This window comes from Pseudophryne corroboree, chromosome 5 (assembly GCF_028390025.1).
Source record: "Pseudophryne corroboree isolate aPseCor3 chromosome 5, aPseCor3.hap2, whole genome shotgun sequence".
NCBI classification, from domain to species: Eukaryota; Metazoa; Chordata; class Amphibia; order Anura; family Myobatrachidae; genus Pseudophryne; species Pseudophryne corroboree.
In genome coordinates, this window is record NC_086448.1 from 599,853,043 (window position 1) to 599,865,076 (window position 12,034).

General features: G+C 44.2%; 1 protein-coding gene across 4 annotated transcripts in view; it reads left to right on the forward strand.

The window, feature by feature from the left end:
* Window positions 1–12,034, forward strand: part of FAM210A (family with sequence similarity 210 member A) — a 113,871-nt gene that overhangs the window by 84,811 nt on the left and 17,026 nt on the right. The gene's annotated exons all lie outside the window — the stretch shown is intronic.

Below are 12,034 nucleotides of genomic sequence, written 5' to 3' on the forward strand. Positions count from 1 at the left end.
GTGCAGCATGGGATCACCATTGTGACTGTCAGGTGATCACGCAGGACAGGTTCGGCACATGCACGGTTCCCCTACTATCGGGTTTACGTGCCAACCTGAATCAGGCCCTAAGTGCAGGTTTTGCGCATGGAGACATGGACTATTTTGTTTCCTATTCACAATCATAGATATTTTCAGGGAAGAAAGATATATTTTCTTGCGTTATAGTTGGTAGTTGGCAGAATAAACATATGTGCTATGGATGCATTACAGAATAGAAACAAACTGATAGTGAATTAGCAATACAAAGGTAGACTTGCATACATCTTCAGTATGCAGCATCAATACATTTGTAATCCCTAAAACATGCATGTAAGTGATTGAGCAGGACGCACCCCTTACATAGTATATATGGCCTTGCAGTCTATGTGATAGTACTGCACATTTCCATATCAGTAGCACATATTGAAGAAAACATGGTAAGATATTAGCCATGATGTTCTCGCCGCCGGCAAGTAAGCGAGGCTATATGCTGCACTACGGTACTGCTATATTTGCAGATTTGTGTTTGCAGCCCCATAAGCGGTGTACAAAACTCCTGCAGTGCTAGACAATGGAGAAACAGAACCAACTATGTTATGTGGATGTGTGCACTACCTTTTTTTTTTACATCTGTCAACATATATATATATATATATATATATATATATATATATATAATGTAATACCAAACAAATTAGGCGGCACTCAGAGACTTTTCACCCAAGCAAAGTGTATTAACAACTGAGTCAACGTTTCGGGGACCACCTCCCCGTCTTCAGGACTGAAGACGGGGGGTGGTCCCCGAAATGTTGACTCAGTTGTTAATACACTTTGCTTGGGTGAAAAGTCTGAGTGCCGCCTCATTTATTTGGTCTATAGGAGGGGAGCTACACCTGTGGAGGGCACTGGAGCGGGTAACGTCCCTCCGTGGACCCCATGAGTGCCGGAACCGTTATAGAGATATATATATATATATATATATATATATATATCTCTATATCTCTCTCTATATATATATATATATATATATATATATATATCTCTATATATATATATATATATATATATATATATATATATAATATTTATTTTATAGGAAGACTTGCACTCACCTGCCATTGTAGTAAACCATAAAGTTCCTCTGCAGTTCTCTGCTTCACCATATATTAAAAAGGAAAAATCTATAGTGCTGTATTATTGTTATGCATAAATCTGTATACTCTGTGCAGGTACACTAACATTTACTCCATATCCAGGACATTCCTATAATAAAAGGATAAATAGTGCATAAATACTGTAATTGTACTTGCATATAAAAGATAGCTAGGCCTTCAACATGTTATACAGTATATACATTAGTTATATCCTCCAACACTGCATGTTCGGGGTAGTGGCTGGGTGACGTCACTGAGCGATATAGTTTAGTGTGTAAGCACTATATTGTTTGCCTATGAGTTCAAGGGAAAACACTGACCATATCACTCATGGAGCATATCGTCTAGTGTCTACCTGGCTTAAGACCTACATAGTACTGTATCATTTTCTCTTCTCCCTGCCTCTCATATAACATACATTCAGTTGGAGGCTGATCAGGGATCATATGGAAGGTGTTTACTGAAAGATAAACCATGTGATTGGTTATCATGAAATATCCATATACGAAATAATACAAGTAACAACATTACACTATTTTGCTTTGTTCAAAAGTAATATATTTTGAGGTCATCACCCAATATTTAGTACATATTACATTCATGGATTTTAAGGCCATGCGCTCAACCCCCAAGAATTGCAGTACAGCTGCATTGCTCATTTTCCAATTCAATTCAAATTTATATAAGAAACCTAATAAAAAAAATTCCCTAAATGCAACTAAAAAAATAAAACTCCTGGCATAAATGTCTTTATAAAAAAATACATTTAGATTAGTATGTTGTGGATAGTAAGCGGACAATGGTTACATTTTTAGCTGTCAATACCTCATACCTCCTTTCTAGTGAAGAATCCCTAAACAGCGTTATAACGGAGATGTAATGTGGTCCCTTCCCAGCGCTGCTTCTGACGGGTTGAAGCTCTGACTGTGGAGTAAAGAGCACTTTGGTTGGCACGCTCTGTTCTTATTCCCATTGGAAAGGTAAATCCATATGAGTTTCAGCAAAAACACGAAGCTTTGTTTTACTCCATACCTGTCTGCAAGCGCTGCTGTGGGTGTCTGTGAGCAGTCCATGTGGTGCCCAGGTCAGGGACTGTACAGTAGTGCTCTATGCCGCAGTGTCTGGACAGAGGGGTGCTTGGCTAAGCCGGCAGAAGCAGCTTCATCATGTAGGGGTACTGTGCAGAGCTAGAGGGAATAGAGGGAATGCAGTTTCTATGGTTTTTACTATTTCTGCAGAAAGGCATTACAATGACATCTATGTCCCAAGACTGCACAACTTGAGGAACATTTATTAGTTCTGTGTCACTTGAGGTAGAGATAAGCTTGATTACATTTGTAATTGCTTTGACACATCAGAAACCATCTGATCGCTCAGCAGCCTTCAAGACCTCACCTTGTACCTGTCTGAGAGATGGAATCCAGTTATGGCTTTACATTGATATGCTATGGAAATTACAAAGAATTAGTATTGTTTGTATTGTATATAATAAAGCAGAACGGTCACATTTTCATTGTTGTTCTAGCACTAGTGATCCAGCAAAGTTGATGTACAGAGGAGAACATGATCTGTTATCACTACACACCTAGAGCAAAAATAAAATAAGAAAAATAATTTCCCTTACTTCCACCCTGAACACTTCTGCACACATGTCCAGTTGCAGCAAATCTTTTCCATGAAAAAAAATGTAGCCTGTTATTTGTCAAAGCTTACTTACAATGCACACGTTATCCCTATACACGGGCGGCCAAACTGGCTCAGCTGCTGGGTACAGCTATGGAGCTTCACTTGTGTGAAAGTAGATATGGGAAGATTTGTGAAAACTGTCTGTTATATTGCCTGGATTTCCCTGTAAAATACCCATAAAATATATTGTGTTAATCCCTAATCAGTCTTCCCAGAAAAACAGTCATTAATGCAGCACTATACTCTGTACCAGGCTCCCTGAGGATCATCTGTCGAAAGCTTAAGATGGCCAAACATGGCCTTTGTTAGCCAAGTTGTTAATTTTATACCAGGTTGGCCCAGAATCATTGTACGTATGGAACCAAAGCCACCAATTGATATTAGATTTTATCTGTCATGGTCTAAAAGTGTGACTGGTGGGTGACTGCATGCTTACCAGTCCACCAGGCTGCAGCGGCCGGATTGGCAGTTTCTGTGACGTTTGCCATCAGTGGTCAGCTGATCAAACAATCCGGTCAACACTTTTATGGGCAGCTTTAAACAATTATCATCCAACTTTCATGTTTAAACAATGAAATTGTGTTTTACTGGCACCACCTCATTACAGGCCCACCACTGACCATATACCCATGTTACTGGCCTTAAGTGGCTTTGTAATGATGAGCATGTTTGCAGTCTGCTTTTCCATATGTGTGCTGCATGTTAGATCTGTTTTTTATTTTTGTTGTATATACTTATTTTGAACGTGTTTTTCATCTTTTCATCCATTGTGTAAAACTGTCCCATCAGTGTAGCTAACACAGTTATATATAAATAACAAAAATTAAGCACTCCACCAGTCATAACTAAGTTTGTGTTTCATATTACAAATTGCATTGCTAACTGCTTAATTTCTGATCAGATGTGTTGTCTATCCCAGTAAGTGTGTAGCTGTGTGGTTTTGTTTCCACACCTGTTTCTGTTATGGAAAACAATTTCCTGTGTGTAATACACGTCAGTCGTAGACTGTGAGTACACATGCCCAGCCTACAGCTGGAAAGCTCAGCACTTGACATCAACGAATATTCTAGTACAAGTGTTTGTTTTAGTTACCCTCCACCAGCTGGCATTATTGCCCTTTCTAGCAGCTACTGATCCCAAATGTCAATCTAAACTTAGCGTACTCCTTTGCATTATATGTTCCAGGCTATTAAAGTATTAGGTCTTTGACCCAGACAGCAGAATGTAATGTGTTCTGACATTTTATACCGATTGAATCACGCTTTTATGCTGTTTTAGCTCTCAGGGTTCAACTCTATCTCCATTAACACATCCAATGATTAAACCAACATTTTCACATACTTAATAATACAGGGGCTTTTCTCTAACGTCCTAGAGGATGCTGGGACTCCGTAAGGACCATGGGGATAGACGGGCTCCGCAGGAGACATGGGCACTTTTAAGAAAGACTTTGGATCTGGGTGTGCACTTGCTCCTCCCTCTATGCCCCTCCTCCAGACCTCAGTTTGATACTGTGCCCAGAGGAGATGGGTGCACTTCAGGGAGCTCTCCTGAGCTTCCTGATAGAAAGTATATTTGTTAGGTTTTTATTTTCAGGGAGCCTGCTGGCAACAGACTCCCTGCATCGAGGGACTGAGGGGAGAGAAGCAGACCTACTTCTGTGAGTTTCAAGGCTCTGCTTCTTAGGCTACTGGACACCATTAGCTCCAGAGGGAGTCAGAACACAGGTCTCACCCTGGAGTTCGTCCCAGAGCCGCGCCACCGTCGTCCTCACAGAGCCGGAAGATAGAAGCCGGGTGAGTATGAGAAGAAAAAGAAGACTTCAGAGGCGGCAGAAGACTTCATGATCTTCACTGATGTAACGCACAGCAGTGCAGCTGTGCGCCATTGCTCCCACACACCTCACACACGGCAGTCACTGTAAGGATGCAGGGCGCAGGGGGGGCGCCCTGGGCAGCAATATAAACCTCATTTCTGGCAAAAGAGATATATATACAGCTAGGCACTGTATATATAAAGAGCCCCCGCCAGTTTTTATTATATTTAAGCGGGACAGAAGCCCGCCGCCGAGAGGGCGGGGCTTCTCCCTCAGCACTCACCAGCGCCATTTTCTCCACAGCACAGCTGAGAGGAAGCTCCCCGGACTCTCCCCGGCTTATCCACGGTGAAAGGGGGTTTCAGAGAAGAGGGGGGGGGGCACATAATTGGCAGCAAATAATAGTATTACAGCGCTACTGGGTAAACACATTGTGTGTTTTTCCTGGGGTATTAGCGCTGGGTGTGTGCTGGCATACTCTCTCTCTGTCTCTCCAAAGGGCCTTGTGGGGGAACTGTCTTCAGATAAGAGGATTCCCTGAGTGTGTGGTGTGTCGGTACGTGTGTGTCGACATGTCTGAGGTAAAATGCTCTCCTAAGGAGGAGATGGAGCAAATGTGTGTGTGAGTGGTGTCTCCGTCGACAACGCCGACACCTGATTGGATATGTGGAATTAAGTGCGGAGGTAAATTTATTGCACAAAAGATTAGAGAACAGACGGTGAATCTACCCATGTCTGTCCCTATGTCGCAGGGACCTTCAGAGTCTCAAAACGCCCACTATCCAAAATAATAGACACTGATATCGACACGGAGTCTGACTCCAGTGTCGACTACGATAATGCAAACTTACAGCCAAAACTGGCAGAAAAGTATTAAATTATTATTATTATTGGAAAGATTATTGTAATAAAATATGTTTTGCATATCACTGATGACCCATCTGTCCCTGACACGAGGGTACACATGTTTAAGGAGAAGAAAGCTGAGATAACATTTCCCCCCTCTCATGAACCAAATGAATTGTGTGAAAAAGAGCGGGAATCTCCAGACAAGATACTGCAGTTTCCCAAAAGAATTCTCATGGCGTATCCTTTCCCTGCTAGGGCCAGGATACGATGGGAATCCTCCCCTAAGGTGGACAAGGCGTTGACACGTTTACCCAAAAGGTAGCGCTGACATACCAAGATACAGCTACCCTCAGGGATCCTGCAGATAGCATGCAGAAAAGTACTTTGAAGTCCATTTACACACATTCTGGTACATTACTCAGACCGGCGATTGTGTTGGCAGGGGTTTATAGCGCTGTAGCAGCGTGGACAGATACCTTATCAGCGGAGATTGAAACTCTAGATAAGGATACCATGTTATTGACCCTAGGATATATAAAAGATGCTGTCTTATATATAAGACATGCTCAAAGAGACTTTGGTCTACTGGGTTCTAGAGTCAACGCTATGTCGATTTCTGCTAGACGTGTCCTGTGGAACATGCAATGGACAGGTGATGCCGACTAAAAGAGGCATATGGAGGTTTTACCTTACAAGGGTGAGGAATTGGGTGGAGAAGGGCTCTCGGACCTGGTCTCCACAGCTATAGCTGATAAATCTGATCTTTTGCCTTATATTCCCTCACAGCCTAAGAAAGCACGACATTATCAAATGCAGTCCTTTCGGTCGCAGAAAAACAAGAAAGTACGAGGAGCGTCCTTTCTTACCAGAGGTAAGGGCGCTGGGCACAGCTAGTTCTCAGGAACAGAAGTCCTCCCTGGCCTCTACTAAATCCACCGCATGACGCTGGGGCTCCGCTAAGGGAGTCGGCCCCAGTGGGAGCACGTCTTTGACTCTTCAGCCACATCTGAGTTCACTCACAGGTGGATCCCTGGGCAATAGAAATTGTTTCTCAGGGTTACAAGCTGGAATTCGAAGAGGTGCCTCCTCGCCGGTTTTCCTTATCGGCCCTACCGGCTTCTCCCCCAGAAAGGGAGATAATATTAAATACAATTCACACATTGTATCTCCAACAGGTGGTGCTCAAGGTTCCCCTCCTTCAACAAGGAAGGGGATTTTACTCAACCTTGGCTGTAGTCCCGAAACCGGACGGTTCGGTCAGACCTATTTTAAAATTAAAATCTCTGAACCTATACTTGAAAAGCTTCAAATTCAAGGTGGAATCGCTCAGAGCGATCATCGCCAGCCTGGAAGGGGGGATTTTATGGTGTATCTAGACATAAAGGCTGCATACCTTTATGTTCCCATTTATCCACCCCATCAGGCGTACCGGAGAATTACGGTACAGTATTGTCATTACCAATTTCAGGGTAATTGGCGGAAATGATGGTGCTCCTACGCAAGCAAGGAGTCATAATTATCCCATACTTGGACGATCTCCTAATAAGGGCGAGTTCAAAGGAGCAGTTGTTGAACAGCGTGTCACTTTCACTGAAGGTGTTACAGAAACACGGCTGGATTCTCAATATCCCGAAGTCACAGTTGGTTCCTACGACTCGTCTGACCTTCTTGGGCATGATTCTGAATACAGACCAGAAAAGGGGTTTTCTTCCGATAGAAAAAGCTCAGGAACTCATGACTCTAGTCAAGGACCTGTTGAAGCCAAAACAAGTTTCAGTGCATCATTGCACTCAAGTCCTGGGAAAAATGGTGGCGACGTACGAAGCCATTCCCTTCGGCAGGTTCCATGCAAGGACTTTCCAATGGGACCTATTGGACAAATGGTCCGGGTCACATCTGCAAATGCATCAGCGGATCACCCTGTCCCCCAGGGCCAGGGTATCTCTCCTGTAGTGGCTGCAGAGTGCTCACCTTCTAGAGGGCCGCAGGTTCGGCATTCAGGATCGGATCCTGGTGACCACGGACGCGAGCCTCCAAGGTTGGGGAGCAGTCACACAGGGAAGAAATTTCCAAGGCCTTTGGTCAAGTCAAGAGACTTGTCTTCACATCAACATCCTGGAACTAAGGGCCATATACAACGCCCTACGTCAAGCGGAGACCTTACTTCGCGACCGACCAGTTCTGATCCAGTCAGACAACGACACTGCAGTAGCTCATGTAAACTGCCAGGGCGGCACAAGGAGCTGAGTGGCGATGGCGGAAGCCACCAGAATTCTTCGCTGGGTGGAGAATCATGTAAGCGCACTGTCAGCAGTGTTCATTCCGGGAGTGGACAACTGGGAAGCAGACTTCCTCAGCAGACACGACCTGCATCCGGGAGAGTGGGGACTTCGTCAGGAAGTCTTCGCACAGATTGCAAGTCGGTAGGGACTGGCCCAAATAGACATGATGGCGTCCCGTCTCAACAAAAAGCTACAAAGGTATTGCGCCAGGTCAAGAGATCCTCAGGCGGTAGCTGTGGACGCCCTAGTGACACTGTGGGTGTTCCAGTCTGTCTATGTATTCCCTCCTCTTCCTCTTATACCCAAGGTGTTGAGAATAATAAGAAAAAGAGGAGTGAGAACAATAATCATTGTTCCGGATTGGCCACGGAGGGCCTGGTATCCGGATCTGCAGGAAATGCTCACAGAAGATCCGTGGCCTCTTCCTCTAAGACAGGACCTGTTGCAACAGGGTCCTTGTCTGTTCCAAGACTTACCGCGGCTGCGTTTGACGGCATGGCGGTTGAACGCCGGATCCTAGCGGAAAAAGGTATTCCAGATGAGGTCATTCCTACGCTAATAATGTCTAGGAAGGACGTGACATCTAAACATTATCACCGAATATGGCGAAAATATGTTTCTTGGTTTGAGGCCAGGAATGCTCCTACGGAAGAATTCCATCTAGGCCGTTTTCTTCACTTCCTACAAACTGGAGTGAATTTGGGCCTAAAATTAGGCTCCATTAAAGTTCAGATTTCGGCCTTATCCATTTTCTTTCAAAAGGAATTGGCCTCTCTACCTGAAGTACAGACTTTTGTGAAGGGAGTACTGCATATTCAGCCTCCTTTTGTACCTCCGGTGGCGCCTTGGGACCTTAACGTGGTGTTAAGTTTCTTTAAGTCATATTGGTTTGAACCACTTAGAACAGTGGAGTTGAAATATCTCACTTGGAAAGTGGTCATGTTGTTAGCCTTGGCTTCGGCTAGGCGAGTTTCGGAATTAGCGACTTTATCACATGAAAGCCCCTATCTGGTTTTCCATATGGATAGAGCGGAATTGCGGACCCGTCCTCAATTCCTACCTAAGGTGGTCTCATCCTTTCATATGAACCAACCTATTGTCGTGCCAGTGGCTACACGTGACTTGGAGGATTCCGAGTCCCTTGATGTGGTCAGGGCTTTGCAAATTGACGTGGCCAGAACGGCTAGGATCAGAAAAACAGAAGCACTGTTTGTCCTGTATGCAGCCAACAAGGTTGGCGGCCCTGCTTCAAAGCAGACTATTGCTCGCTGGATCTGTAACACGATTCAGCAGGCGCATTCTACGGCAGGATTGCCGTTACCAAAATCGGTTAAGGCCCATTCCACTAGGAAGGTGGGCTCATCTTGGGCGGCTGCCCGAGGGGTATCGGCACTACTACTACTACTTGGTCAGGGTCAAACACCTTTGCAAAGTTCTATAAGTTTGATACCCTGGCTGAGGAGGACCTCCTGTTTGCTCAATCGGTGCTGCAGAGTCATCCGCACTCTCCCGCCCGTTTGGGAGTTTTGGTATAATCCCCATGGTCCTTACGAGTCCCAGCATCCTCTAGGACGTTAGAGAAAATAAGATTTTAAACCTACCGGTAAATCTTTTTTTCGTAGTCCGTAGATCGGACTTCTTCTGCAAGACTTGTATATAGTTTTGCTTACATAAGGGTTATGTTATAGTTTTCATCGGTCTTGGACTGATGCTATGTTGTTTTCATACTGTTAACTGGTTAGTATATCACAAGTTATACGGTTGATTGGTGTGGCTGGTATGAATCTTGCCCTTGGATTAACAAAAATCCTTTCCTCGTACTGTCCGTCTCCTCTGGGCACAGTTTCTCTAACTGAGGTCTGGAGGAGGGGCATAGAGGGAGGAGCCAGTGCACACCCAGATCCAAAGTCTTTCTTAAAGTGCCCATGTCTCCTGCGGAGCCCGTCTATCCCCATGGTCCTTACGGAGTCCCAGCATCCTCTACGGACTACGAGAAAAAGATTTACCGGTAGGTTTAAAATCTTATTTATTTTTTATTTTTATTTTTATTTTGTAAATGGTTGTATTACTCCATTATGTGTTCACATAACAAGGACATGTTCTGTTTTTCCCAGTTCTTTAATTGTCTGACTGCCATATTATGAGTCTGATTCTGAGGTGGGTGTAAAGAAAAAATAACAAGTAACTTTGCACCTGGACAAACCATGTTGTAATTCAATTACATTTATTACATGCCGTGTAAATACTGGCTGATATTGCATGTACTGCAAAAATGCTGGACAGCTTTACTTTTACTCTGTAATTTACATTTAGTTTGGACACAGCTCACTCACATTTAAATCTCTGCATATTATAAATCTGCCCCACCTGCAGTGCGACGTGGTTTTGCCTAGGTGAAAAGTTCTTCTTTTTTGCTTTAATCCCAATTCAGAATTGGGCACTATGGAGCAGATTCAGTTTTGAATTGCCAGCCCTGATCTATTCAATTATGGGTTTCTACCCTGTGCATTAAAGGCAAGGCGCTGCACTTAACACAGATTGCTCATTGAAGGCTCTGCATTAAATGGACCCTCTGGGACATAATGCAGAGGTTAATGCTGAATCTATGGGATAACGCCACGTGGGGATATTGACTAATTGAGTAGCAAGGAGCCGGACCATGGTCAGAGGGCTGCTGGTTTTTAGCAGCCCTAAGCTTTCTTATTTTATTTTTATAGTCTTACTATTTTTCTGAGTGATCTTTCTAAACAGCGTCTTATATGTACCTTAGAAAGAGTTGCTCCAACAACTCTCCGCCGGGTTGCGACAGTGCTTACCCACGGGTACAGTGCTGTTTCGGCGGGCGTCTGTGTCGGATATACTAGCAGGTCCATCAGACGTTACCAGGCTGTGCCGGAGAACGGGGAGAAGGTAAGGCATCTGTTCCGCTTAGAAGGGGAATACGGACACAGCCGCACTGTTTTGGGAGGAGACCACCAAACAGTCGCTGACGCGGCTGCCACCTCGGGTGCACTAGCGCTAGGCCTTAGGGATCATAGGCTCCAGCAATACTATGAGGCTGCAATCCCTCGGGTTGATGTCAGCAGTGGGGAGTCAGACGCTCTCCTGGTTGCCCCTCCCCCCGGTTCATGACCGTTTTCCTCCGAATCTCCCGCCATGAACTGTTTCCCGCTTCCATCTCAGACACTATACACGAAGGGGACCCAGTCGCAGCATAGGCGGCTGTGTGACTGGTGTGTCCGTGTTCACTATAGGTTCATGGAGCGGCAGTGTACACTAGTAGCGTCTGGATCCACTCAGCGTTCGCTAACGTAGTGATCAGTCCTGGATGCGAGGTGAGTCTACCTGTATCCCACTCTGAGTACGGATTATGCAGCACTAAGTCTCTATCTACCCTTTGAGTATGAATAGTTAGATAAGTGCCTATTGCATATGAGTCTGTATACATTTACTGTTTCTTTTGCAATGCGTCTGAATACGTTAGATCTGTTTAAACATGATGCAGTAGTATGTTCTCCTACATACTTAAAATTTGTTTGTAGTTGATGTGCTCATATTGCTTATTATACTAATGTATAACATGTGACTGACTGCTAGTGTGATTGCTGACTTTACTATATTTCTGTCAGTTTGTTTATTCCGATCCTCAATGCTGGTGCATGGGTAGGGTCTGATTGTATATCACTTTAAGAAATTTAAAGTGATTACAGTCACAAATTGTGTAATACACTGTGTAAGTGATTATTTATCAAGTCTAAGAGTGGCAAAGGTGAGAAAGGTACACTCACAGCAACCCCAACATTCATATCATGTTTGTCTTGCAAAGCTGTGTTATCCTCCCAGGATCCGGTTCAGGATGGTTTGTGTGCAAATTGTTTTAGCTTTCACCAGTGGTTAATTAAAAATACAAGGCAGATTCAGGTGCAGATGTATCCACCTTGGGCTATGTTTGCACAGACTTTATCCAGTATAGCTGAACGAATAATTCCTCCAACTCCTGTACCAGGGATAGGTTACACTATTAACCCTTACATGCAGCTCCCCACCTATGGTGTATCACTTCCAGCAACAGCTTCTCAAAAGAAACAAGCTGATAAGCCGGTGGTAAGTAAATCTTCACCCTCACAGGCTACACATGATTCAGATGAGGATTCATCGGAAGATGAAATCTCAATTCTACTTCGGCATACGAAGAGGAAGGTCTCAGCTCAGTGGATATAGCTGAG